This window comes from Nomascus leucogenys, chromosome 4 (genome assembly GCF_006542625.1).
Source record: "Nomascus leucogenys isolate Asia chromosome 4, Asia_NLE_v1, whole genome shotgun sequence".
NCBI classification, from domain to species: domain Eukaryota; kingdom Metazoa; phylum Chordata; class Mammalia; order Primates; family Hylobatidae; genus Nomascus; species Nomascus leucogenys.
The window spans coordinates 106,372,119-106,384,579 of record NC_044384.1 but is presented as its reverse complement, the minus strand read 5'-3'; positions in this window follow the sequence as shown (position 1 = coordinate 106,384,579).

The following is a 12,461-nucleotide window of genomic DNA, read 5'->3' as shown; positions in this document are numbered from 1 at the left end:
GTGCCAGGGGTTGGAGTGTTCAAAAAGGCATACATGATTCTAGGAGGTGAAAATTTCATACCCATGAGCTGGGATGAGCAGCTCTCCACTGATGCTTAACAGACAGTAAATACTGCACAACTGAGGCAGGGCTCAAGCAAGGAAGGAAAACCCAGCACACTAGTAGCTCGAGACCTCAACTCCAAGACTTTGTGACAATCCTTCCTGCTGGTCTGGACTGCAGTGGAGAAAAATGATTATTGCTCAGAAGTTACCTGGAAGCTCTGCCAGGGAGGAGGAATGCACTCTACAGGGAGATCCTGGGCTTTGGAACCAACTTCTCTGGGCTGGAATCCTGCCACTGCCAGGTGAATGGATTGTGTGCGTCCCTGGGCAGGTTACAATGCCTCTGAGCTTCAGTTTCCTCATCTATAAAATGGGTATAATGACTCCTGCTTTGCAGAGTTGTAATTGTAAATGAGCTGCTATAAAACATGTAAGTGCTTGGCATAGTTCCAGATACAGCTTTTCCTGAATGCACGCTTTATTTTATCAAGAATTCTTCACTCTATTCCTCCATAGGGCCTCTTGCCTTTAGGGTTGATGGAGCTTTGACCAACCCCAAATCAGCTTTATGCAGGACTGTCAGAGCTGGGTCCTCCAGGACTTAATTTTCCAGCTCACTGGGAAGGCCCATTACCTCCAAATGCAGCTGTTCCTCTCGCCTGCCTGTGCTTGACATTCCACCAAAGCCAGTTCTTCGCACCTTTTTCATCTCCAGGAAGCCCCTGTCCATCGCTAACATCTGCTGATTGTGTGGCACTTACTTTATCCTGTTCAGACTACCTTTTGGTCTTTCCAATAGCGTTGGGAAGTAAACTGGAGATTTGTTCCAAGGTTACTCAGCTGGAAAGAGAGGAGCTGGGATTTGAACCTAACATTCCCTGTGAAGTTCTCAGCTAGAAGCAGTCTGAGTTCTTAACTCCAGGCACTACTATGTTGTCTTGCGAGCCACGTGCTACCACTCTAGGTAAGGTACAAACAAGTTAATCATTATCAGTTAAAAATAAAATATTAAGGGCCAGGCGCAGTGGCTCATGCCTATAATTCCAGCACTTTGGGAGGCTGAGATAGGAGGACTGCTTGAGCCTAGGAGTCTGAAACCAGCCTGGGCAAGATAGTGAGATGCTGTCTCTACAAAAAAATAATAAAAGTTAGCCAGGCGTGATGGCGTGCCCTGTAGCCCTAGCTACTTGGGAGGCTGAGGTGGGAGGATCATTTGAGCTTGGGAGGTCAAGGCTGCAGTGAGCTGTGATTGTGCCACTGCACTCCAGCCTGGGTGACAGAGTGACACCCTGTCTCAAAAATACATATATACATAAAACATTAAGAGCTTTCCCTCCCAGCACTTTGGGCGGCCGAGGCGGGCAGATCACGAGGTCAGGAGATTGAGACCATCCTGGCTAACACAGTGAAACCCAGTCTCTACTAAAAATACAAAAAATTAGCCAGGTGTGGCAGTGGGCGTCTGTAGTCCCAGCTACTGGGGAGGTTGAGGTAGGAGAATGGCATGAACCAGGGAGGCAGAGCTTGCAGTGAGCCGAGATTACGCCACTGCACTCCAGCCTGGGAGACAGAGCAAGACTCCGTGTCAAAAAAAAAAAAAAAAAAGAGCTTTTCCTGTGTCTCAGGTGCCCTGTCTACATCATATCTACACCAGTGTCTCCAGACCTCAAAACAACGCCTGACCCATAGAATTTTATGAGATTAGATAGATAGATAGGTCACTGTCCTTTATGTTTCAGGCTGTCTGCTAAGTGCTTGACATCTAATTTATCTTATTTTGTCCTCCTAGCAGACTTCCAAGGTGTCTCTGGCTCCATTTTACAGACAAGAACAACAAGGAGAAGTTGAATACCTTGCCCACATTCACACATTTGTTTGGCAGCAGAGCCTAAAATAGAGCCCCAGACACAGGATTCCATGGCCTGATCCCAAGCCCTTAAACACTATGCCTCACTGCCATCCACATGGAAAATGATCTAGGAAATGTTTATGAGATGAAGTGTGGAGAAGTCATTGCGGACAAGGGAGCCAGCCTGAGGACAGGCTGAAGGGGTGAAGCTGCCCTGTGTGTTCAGAGTCACTGGAGCACAAAGCGTGAGAGAGGCCACACAGGTGACAGCAGGGGCACTGCCTCTAGTGAGAACACCCTCTAGGGAGTGTGCAAGCTGGAGCTTGTGGTGTCATTTGAAAGCACTCTTCTTGGCCCTGCCTTTGGGGAACAGTGTCCAGGTTCCAGCATCACCACCAGTCACCTCTTACCACCAGGCCCAACTGCCAAGGGAGCAGGTGGCTCCACTGCCTCCAGCATCTGCCTGGGAGGTCCTGGCATGGAGGGCTGCCTCTTCTGTGGAATGTCTGTGGTCATAGTGGTAATCAGAGAAGTGGGTTTATGTTTCTGGGTTAAAAAAACAAACAAGCGCAAACAGCTCCTAACCTGCCTGGATCCAGGAAGCCGTGAGGTGCACTGTGTACCAGGAACGTGGCTCTGGAGTAATAATCTGAGGCAGAACCCCAGCTCCCCCACTGTCCTCTCCTGTAGGGCTTAGGCTGATCTCCTAACCACCTACTGAAGATACAATTTCTCAGTTTTTACAGTTGTAACTTGGCACATACAATACTCTTTGTTGACAGCTGGCTCTAAAGGCAGCGGGCACAACCCCACTCAGTATCATGTGTCCTATAATGGTAACTCTTGGCATAACACCCTGGAGATACTAACCGGTATGCTCCCCCAGTCTCAGGACAGATTCCCCCAGAACCTAGGCCAACCATTTGGGTGCCAGCAATTTTTTTTTTTTTTGAGACAGGGTCTCACTCTGTCACCCAGGGTGCAGTGCAGTGGCACCATCTCAGCAGCCTCCATCTCCTTGGTTGAAGCAATTCTTGTGGCATAGCCTCCTGAGTAGCTGGGATAACAGGCATGTGCCACCATCCCTGGCTAATCTTTGTATTTTAAATACAGATGGGATTTCACCATGTTGCCCAAGCTGGTCTTGAACTCCTGACTTCAAGCGATCTGCCTACCTTGGCCTTCCAAAATGCTGGGATTATAGGCAAGAGCCATTGCGCCTGGCTGGGTGCCAGCAATTTATTAAGGGAGTCTTCCCAGGACAGCCCAGTAAGGGAGGGAGTGGGGAAATCAAGTGAGGTAAGGGGAAGAAGCCTGGCCAGGGGAAGGTTTCAGAAGGGACAGCCTCAGCCAGGTCCCTGGGGAGCTCTGGGTTTGTCTTGCCTGAAGGCACAGGAGCTGGTGTTTGTCCCTGACATCAGTCAGTTATTGGCCACAGGCTGCTGGGGGTGGAGCGGGGATGTAAAACTCCCGGACTCTCCAAAAGGGCCCAGTGGCTGTGGTGCCCAGGTCTTGAGGGGGTTGGTCCCAAGGAGCAAACACAAAGAAGCTGGGGAGGGACCACGCAGCTGTGAAAGGGGTTGGGAGAGATCTGCGTGAACTTGAATTTCCACACTTGTATTCTAAGGTCCTTCCCCAAGCCCAGGTGGCTGGGACCAGGACTCATGACTTTGCCAGAGAATAAAGTTGACAAAATCTTGACGTTTAAGTTTGAAAGCCTTCATCAGGTAAGACAGAAGATGTTTGGAAGAAAACATGACCTAGTTTCTCTCCCCAGGATAACTGGCTGGCCTTGGGAAGGGCCCCCTGCCCGCAGGGCACCCTAGTTGGCTGGATGTGAGGCCAGGTTGGAGCCCTCTCCAGGATATGAGGATCAGACAGTGTCTTCTGGCTGCTGTTGGGGGGCAGCCAGAGAGAACTGATGCTCAGAGGGGTTAGGTACCTTGCCCAAGGACATGACAGGTGAGTGGAGCTGGGATTTGAATGTGTAACTGCAATGCTTGTATTTGTTATCTATTAATGAATAACAAATTACTCCAAACTGTAGTGGCATTAAACAACAAACATTTACTATCCCGCAGTTTCAGTGAGTCAGGAATTCAGAAGCAGTTTAGCCAAGTGGTTCTGGCTCAGGGTCTCTCGTGAAGTTGTAGTCAAGCTATCAGCCAGGGATGCAGTCATCTGAAGGCTCAACTGGGGCTGGAGGATCGAATACCAAGCAGATCACTCACACCCCTCATGACTGGAGGCTTCGGTTCCTTGCCACTGGGTTGTTCCTAAGGCTGCTTGATTATGCCCATGATTTGGCAGCTGGCTTCCCCCAGAGCAAGAAGCCCAAGAGAGACAGCAAATAGGAAGCCAAAATGCCTTGTATGTCCCAGTCTTGACATCACACACCACCTCTTCTGCACATTTTGTTGGTTAGAAGCAAATCACTAAGGACACCCACACTTAAGGCAAGGGGAATTAGTCCCACTGTATAAAGGGAGATGTATCAAATAACTTATGGGCTTGTTTTAAAACCCCACAGTCTATACAGCTGCTCCCCGGCTTGCAGATGGGCTCAGGAGTGCTGCTGATTAAGGACCCCTATGTCATTCTGCCACTCAAGGAGACTCTCCCCTACTCTCATGCTGCACACCTCTTGCCCAGGCCTGGAACTCCTGGCCAGTTCTGCCCTCCAAATCTCCCCTCAGCTTCTTCAAGCATCTCAGTTCCATTTCCAGGGATGGGTGAGAGATGCTCTGAGACCTGTGGGACTTGGTATCTCAGAAGTTCACATTTGTGGAAAAGGGGTTCAATTAACCACATCCACCAAGTATTGTTGGAGGTGTCTCTACAGGGGTGAGGCAGAGTGTCTCTGACCAGAAGATCCAATCCCCGTGAAAGACTCATCCAGCGCTCAGCATACAGGACCTTTGATCTGAGGACCAAGAAGTACTTAGTCTCATCACCTCATTTATCTCTCTAGGGTATCTGTGAGCCAGCTGGGAAAACTGGGGGAGAGGTGGTTTTTCCTGACCTTGTTTCAAGGAGGTCAAGCTGGGGCTAGAACACAGGTGACCACTGGCAGCCTCTGCCGAGCCTTCTGCCACTCTGGGCTTTGCATTGGGGTGCGGTGGCATGACGGTTGGCCTCGCAGGCCTCCAGTTACGGCAGTACAGCTGGCCCAGGGCCCCACCCCTGGCTCTAGAATCCATCCCCTGGTTTGTACTGACGTCAAGACGGAGTGCAGCAGGGATACTAAAGCTGGCCCAAGCCTGGAAGCTGGGGTATTCCTCCCCTACCTCTGGCTCAAGGATTCCCTGATGACTTTCCTGAACCTCCCCTAGACGGTACAGCAGTCCAGGGCGCCCCTACTCAGCCTGCCTTTCTCCTTCACTGGGAGTCAGGGTTGCCAGATACAACACAGGACGCCCAGGAAAATCTGAATACTAGATAAACAAAGAATTATTAGTGTAAGTATGGCTCAAATATTGCATGGGATATTCTTATACTAAAAACATTATTTGCTGTTTATCTGAAATTCATATTTACCTAATTATCCTGGCTATTTGACAAATCTGGTGACCCTCCTTGGGGTCAGACTCACACTGTAGCCTGGTCTGCTCCTTCTTACTTTCTGTCATGTATGCATTTCCTCCAACAAAATCTTTGCCTGTTTAATCCTTTCTTAACCTCTGTTTCTTAGAGGACTGGGACTAACACAGTGGGGATGGCGGGGCGGGGCGGGGTGGGGTGAAGGTTTGCAATGTGGGCAGGCTTGACTTACAAACATCTAGTTTCATTAGAGCTGGCGTGGTCCTGGGAGTGGGATCCTCTTTGGCTGCTCAAAGTCACAGTAGTGAGGGAAAGGGGAGCTACTCTCCCAGGGTCCAAGTTGAAATGCAGCTTCCCTTCTAAGCGTAAAGAAGTTCTGAAACAGTTCTCTGACTTTAGGATGCCCAAGAATTCTGTGGGGAATACAAAGGAAATGCAGCTTCCAGGATCTGTCCCCTGAGAGATTCCATTTCTATGGGTCTGGGGATGGGATCAGCAATTTGCATTTTTGCAGGCTCCACAGGTGATTCTGAAACCATCACAGGGAACATAACTCTGCGTATGTTATAAAACTTTCCATGGATGCCACTGCCCATGCTTATTTGACGCTCTCCCCAGCTGATAAGTGATTAGTGTTTAGTAGTGAAGGTGTCAAGGCTAGGAGTGAGTTTGCTTTCCCTTCTTCCCTCCACTTTTTCTTTTTTTTTTTTGACAGAGTCTCATTATGTCGCCCAGGCTGGAGTGCAGTGGCGCTATCTCCACTCACCCCAACCTCTGCCTTCTGGGTTCAAGTGATTCTCGTGCTTCAGCCTCCCTAGTAGCTGGGATTATAGGCATGCACCACCAGGCCCAGCTAATTTTTGTATTTTTTAGTAGAGACAGGGTTTCACCATGTTGGCCAGGCTGGTCTCCAACTCCCGACCTCAGGTGATCCGCCCGCCTTGACCTCCCAAAGTGCTGGGATTACAGGCGTGAGCCACCGCATCCGGCCTCACACTTATTTTTTGAAGCCCTTCTCTAGGTTAGAAAAAAATTGCTAAGAGTTTTGGTGCCTGAGAAGATATGGTATGCTTTTTAACATCTGATAAAGAGAGCAGCATAAACCATTTTCCCCCTTGCTTCCTAGGAGGCTCAGTACAAGATTTTGGGTAAATTATAGTATTCTTTCTAAATCAGGACTTCTTTTCTTTATCTTTCTTTTTTTGTTGTGTTGTTGAGAGGGGGTCTTGCTCTGTCATCCAGCCTGGAGTGCAGTGGCATGATCATAGCCCCCTGCAACCTCGAACTCCAGGTCTCAAGAGATCTTCCCATCTCAGCATTCCAGGTAGCTGGGACTACAGGCACACACCAACATGCCTGGCTCATTTTTTTAGTTTCCGTAGAGACAAGGTCTTGCTATGTTGACCAGGCTGGTCTCCAACTCTTGGCCTCAAGCTACCCTCACGCCTGGGCCTCCCAAAGTGCTGGGATTACAGGCTTAACCCACCCAGGCTGGTTTAAATCAGGATTCCTGACACAAGGAATTCTTGCCTGCTGCCCAACAAAGGCACATGGACTTCATTACACTGTTACTGTTCTTCCATTCCAGGCCTTGATAATGGATTGTTTCTTATTGTAAACAGCAGCCTCCAGTCATTTCAGAAGTAAGTACTGTAAAAACCAGCCCCCACTTATCTGACTCCTGAGAGTTGGAGGTGCTTCCAGTGGGCCAGGTTAATCTGTTTCTGTGCTTCCGTGGGAGGTTTAAAGCTGCAGAGAGGGTGTGGCAAAACAGGTGCCACCCTTGCAGGCAGAGCTGGGTGGAGGTGGACGGTGTAACCAGTGTGTTTGGAATGGGTGTTGGCTAATTCTGATCCCAGGCAGGCAGGCAGGCAGGTGAGGTGAGGCAGAGAATGAATGTGCTGACTCATGCACTTCTCAGTTTCTCTTAGGGCGGAGGGCTGCCCCCAGGGGAACTGGGGAATCTGGAAAGAAAAAGATGACAGTGGAGCTTAATATGAAGCCTGGGAAGAGTCTCAGCCACAAAATTTCAAGGCCTCTTTCATTTTAACATTCCACCAGCAACCGTGTACTAAGGACCTATGAAGTGCAGGCCCTGCACTAGGGGCTGGATCTGGGGCCATCAGGATATCTGCCACCCCAGTCACTCAGGCCACCAAGTTCTTAGTTTTGGATCTGCCTTTGAGGACATCTGGCTGAGGTTGAAAGAATCTGGCTTCCTTCTTTTTTATTTCCCAGCATCTTTAAGCAGCTGCTCTTCAGTCTCAGCAAGGTGACATAGGCAGGTCACTTGAGCCACTTCACCTGTAGAATGGGTGCTGGGGGTTGGGGTGGAGAGCAGTGGGGCTCTGAATCCCACCGTCTCCCCTCCTGTGTGCTGGTGTAAGCTCCTCTGCCTCTGGCACTGTGATGGCTGCACATTCTGATGGAAGCCTGGTGGGGACAGAAGTCCTGTCCCGGGGGGTCTTTATGCACCCAGCCCTAAGTACTGGCTCAAAGCCACCTCCAGAACGGGTTAACCCTCTGGGTGTTTGCGTCGTATTTCTGGTTTTCATTAAGGAAGTACCAAAACCAGTTCGCTCTATGGATATGTAGTTTTTCTTCCAAACAGAGCTCTAGTTCTAAGGGGCTGGGGCCAGAAAGTAGAGGCTGAGTTCTGAGCAGGCTCAGTCCATCTTCTGGAGGGGCCCCAAATGGGATTCACCTAAAAGAGAGAGAGAGAGAGAGAGCCTCCCTCAAACACTAGACTTCAAAACATGAGGCACAAAATTGATGATACTACCAACAGGTTTTTATGCCCAATCCAAAGGTGGCAGGAGGATATTGCCTGCAAAACAAAGCCCTGGCCCAGTTGCCCCCAGCTGGCATTAGGGACAGGACAAATTCTGGCCCATAGCAGCTGGAAGACTGTGGGCAAGTCACTGGCCACCTTGGAGGCTTCCAGTCCTCCCAAGTAACACAGGGAGAATTCTGTCTCCTGTGGAGTTTTTGGGGAGATGCAGATGTGAGTACTCCAGAGACCAGGGACCAGGTAGTGTGTGGTCCTCACTGCTTTCAGCTCCCCTCTGCCTTCCAGGAAGATGAGGATGAGGATCTTGGGACTATATTCTGCAGGGGCGATAAGGAGCCATTTGGGGCCCTGCTAGGTGCATTTTTGGAAACTAAATCATAGACACATGAGCACTCTTCAAAAGTTACCGTTTCAGAACTTGGTGAACTTTCAAGGCCCCCTAACTCCACAGTGTGGGCTTGCTTCCAAATGCTGCCCACCCTTGTAGGGCAGATAATTTCCTTTCCTTATTGAAAAAGTAAACGGAAACTTACTGAACTGCAGTGAGTGCATCTCTGAGTCTGTGATTACTGCTGAGTATTACATCTCTGACTGGTGAAGATCACTAATTAGCTAATGCCTGATGCTCACTGGGGCTCCTAAATGTTGTCCTTGTCCTATAGGGGAAGAGAATAAATGGAAGCGTGGAGGGGCCTGTCTGGATCTGCAGGAGAAGAGTGAGCTCCTAGGGAAGCCCTGTCCCTTTGCCGAGGCTCACCTGGTTTCTTGGGACCTGGGTTAATGTGGTCACTTCAGAATGAGAGATTGCAGCTGGAATAATGACCTGAGCTGCAAATTCCACTTTCCAGGTGCTTCTAACCCTTCTTGCCTCTCAAATAAGTGCACTCAGCAAATTTTGTCTGAAAAATGTGGACATATTCTTACTTTCCCAGTCACTAGCATGGGGGGAAAGAAAGCACCTTTGCTGGATAGATGTGATACTTGGCCTGATGTAGGAAGGAGACAAGCCCATGGACTGTTCCAGAGGGGATCAGTGGAGAGGAGTGGGGAGCTGAGAGATGCTGCCAAGGAAGGGAGGAGTGGGGCATGGAAGGCTCCCCCACTCTGTGAAGTGGCCCTTCTGTTTCATTCCACAAACTCAAGCAAGATCTAAGGAAATCATGACATGCTGAGTATGGCTGTGTTTTCGTGTGTATGTGTGGAAGGAAGCTGGCGTACAGCCACAGCCTGTGCATGAATTGATGGAGGACAAGACACAATAGGAAGGATGGATGAGGGCACTGCTGACCTCTGGTCGGGCCTAGCCAGAAGGACGGTCCCTGCCCTCAGGGAGGCCCTATCTTGAAGAAGACAGGCTACTGACTTGATGTTGTCCCCACCCACAGGCTGCTTTGGTGGCTTTGAGGCTGGGTGATCTTCACGGAGATCTCTATTAATTATGTCTTGCCCTTGCAAGGAGAGAAGAAAAGGCCCTTTCCCCCTTGCACTGAGTTTCTCTTCTAAGGGTCTGGCCAGGACTGTAGGGCACCTGGAGGGGCCAGGCAGGGGACTGTGAATATGAGCCAGGGAGGAGGAAAAGGGACAGCTGCGGGGTCCAGTCCTGTCCAAGGGGTCACTGCTGCACATCTCTCCCCAGCATTTCCCTGGGCCCCAGGTTGCAGAAGCTAATTTATTTTATATTTATTCATTTGTTTATTGAGATGGAGTCTCGCTCTGTCACCCAGGCTGGAGTGCAGTGGTGTGATCTCAGCTCACTGCAACCTCTGCTTCCCAGGTTCAAGCTATTCTCCTGCCTCAGCCTCCCAAGTAGGTGGGATTACAGGCACCTGCCACCATGCCCAGCTAATTTTTGTACTTTTAGTAGAGACGGGGTTTCACCATGTTGGCCAGCCTGGTCTCAAACTCCTGAACTCTGAGTCCTGGCTGATCTCGGCTTCCCAAAGTGCTGGGATTACAGGCTTGAGTCACCTCGCCCAGCCAGAATCTGATTTTTGAAATGTGACTGGACATCTAAATGAAATCACGGGTCATGCAAACATTGGTGGCTCACTAAAAAAAATTGTAGAAACAGTTTTTGTTTGTTTGTTTGTTTTTGCCAAGTAAAACCCCATCTGTATCCATCAATGGCTGAATGGATCATAAGTGTGGTCTATCTGTACAATAGAATGTTATTTAGACATAAACAAGAATGAAGTTCGGACACATGCAACAAACCTAAAAACCATTACGAACCTAAAAAACATTATGTTAAGTGAAAGAAGCCAGACACAAAGAGCCACACATGGCACAATTCCAATGTAATGAAATATCCAGAACAGGATTAAATCCATAGAGACAGAGAGGTTGGTGATTGTCAGGGGCTGGGGGAGGAGAGGTGGTAGGGTAAGTGTTTAATGTGTAAGGGATTCTTCTGGAATGGTGAAAATGTTTGGAAGTGGATGGAGGTGATAGTTGCACAATGTGAGTTGCACAACTCATTGTCACTGAGTTGTTCATTTAAAAGTGGCAAATTTTATGTTATGTGAATTTCACCTAATCCTGCCCCCTCCAAAAAAAAACTCCAACTGTCTGCCTCCATTACACATTTGCTATAAGGCTCACCTGGTGAGGAGCCTCACTCAGGCCATTCTTCCTTCCCAGGAGTGAGTCTGGTAGTGTCCGTGGCCCAAGTCGGGGATGGGGAGCTGGTTCCAGGGTGGCTGTGAGGTTGGGCACTGAGTGTGGGGGACCCAACAGCATGGGGTAGCTCCCCGTGCAGACCTGCTGTGATGGGGATCTCTGGTCTTCAGAAGCTGCAGTGCCAGGTTAGGGCTGGGGAGAAGCACTTGACAATGGTCTTGGGTAGCAAAAGGAGCCACAGTGATGCCTGTGCCCACCAGGGACAAAGATGGGCCCTCTCCCTGTTTCCTTGGCACCACACACACTCTGAAATTTTGGTAGAATCCAAAGGAAGTGTGGAAATGACCGCTCCTGCACATCCTCCGGGTAAAGGGACACAGAGTCACATTTAGTTTGATTTAGAAAAGAAAAAAAAGTACCACTCCCAGGGAATCACACAAAGAGCTTGGGTAACCCAGGGTCTACAGGGAGGCAGGAGGGTGGATGTACTTATCCAAGTGTACTTACCCAAAGTTTTTTGGGTAAGGAAGACCAACTAAATGTGTACAGAAAAGGTGGGCATGGGCATGGTGCAGGGAATAATTGGCTTAAATAACACAAGCATCCCAGTGTAGGCCACCATCGGGTGCACTCTTACTAGGGTGGAATGCTGTCGGGACCTGTTGTTTGTCTTTCTTCCCTTTGTGTTCACTCCACTCTCAGGTGGGCTCTCTCCTGGGATCGCTAGAAGGCTGCAGCAGTCTCCCATGTCTGTCAGAAGGTGTTTCTGACTAAGCAAAAGTGGCCTTGAGTCTTGTTGTCCTCAGTTCCTGAAGCTATCACTGTGTATCAAGGGAGCCCAGGGGCAGCCCCACACTGCATCCCTAGAGTAGGGCTGGTCTCAGCCTTGCTTCAGCAAATGGGCTGAAACCAGGGGGAAGTATGTGGTTTTCTAGTGAAATTGGGGGATGTCCCTGGAAGGAGGGTGAATGGATGCTTGGTGGTCACATAAGCAACCACAAAGTTCTAGATGGGAAGGCTTCCTGGAGAAGGTGACATCTAAGCTGAAGGATAGAGATATCTGGGCCTTGATGGTGAGACTGCCTAGTCAGAGCAGCATGTGTGCATCTCAGAGGTGAGCCAGAGCATGCTCAGAACCCAGGGAGTTCAGGATCCAGGGGCACATGGTGCATGTGGGAGCATGGTGGGAGGGGCTGTTCCCGAGGTCTGGAGAACCATCCTCAAGGACTGTGTTTGCCAGGCCAAAAAGGCATCAGCTTATCCTGAAGACAATGGGGAGCCGTGGAAAGCTTTTAAGCAGGGAACAAATATGGTCAGATTTGTGTGAAACAAAGACCACTCTGGGTGTTGTGGGCAACCCCCCAACATCTATTATCTATAGAAAGTCATCAAGTCATCCTCTGTAAGGGGCTTACTATACCCACCCCTGGGAAAGACTCCTTTAATCTAATGATTTCCATCTACAAGTTTAGGAGTTTTTTTTCTTAATTTAAATTATAAAATATTTTGAACATAGAAAAAATTAGGTACCACTTACTCAGATTTAACAGAAGTTAACTTATTGCTGCAGTTGCTCAGATACTGTTATTTTATTTCAGAAATAAGAAGTAACACACA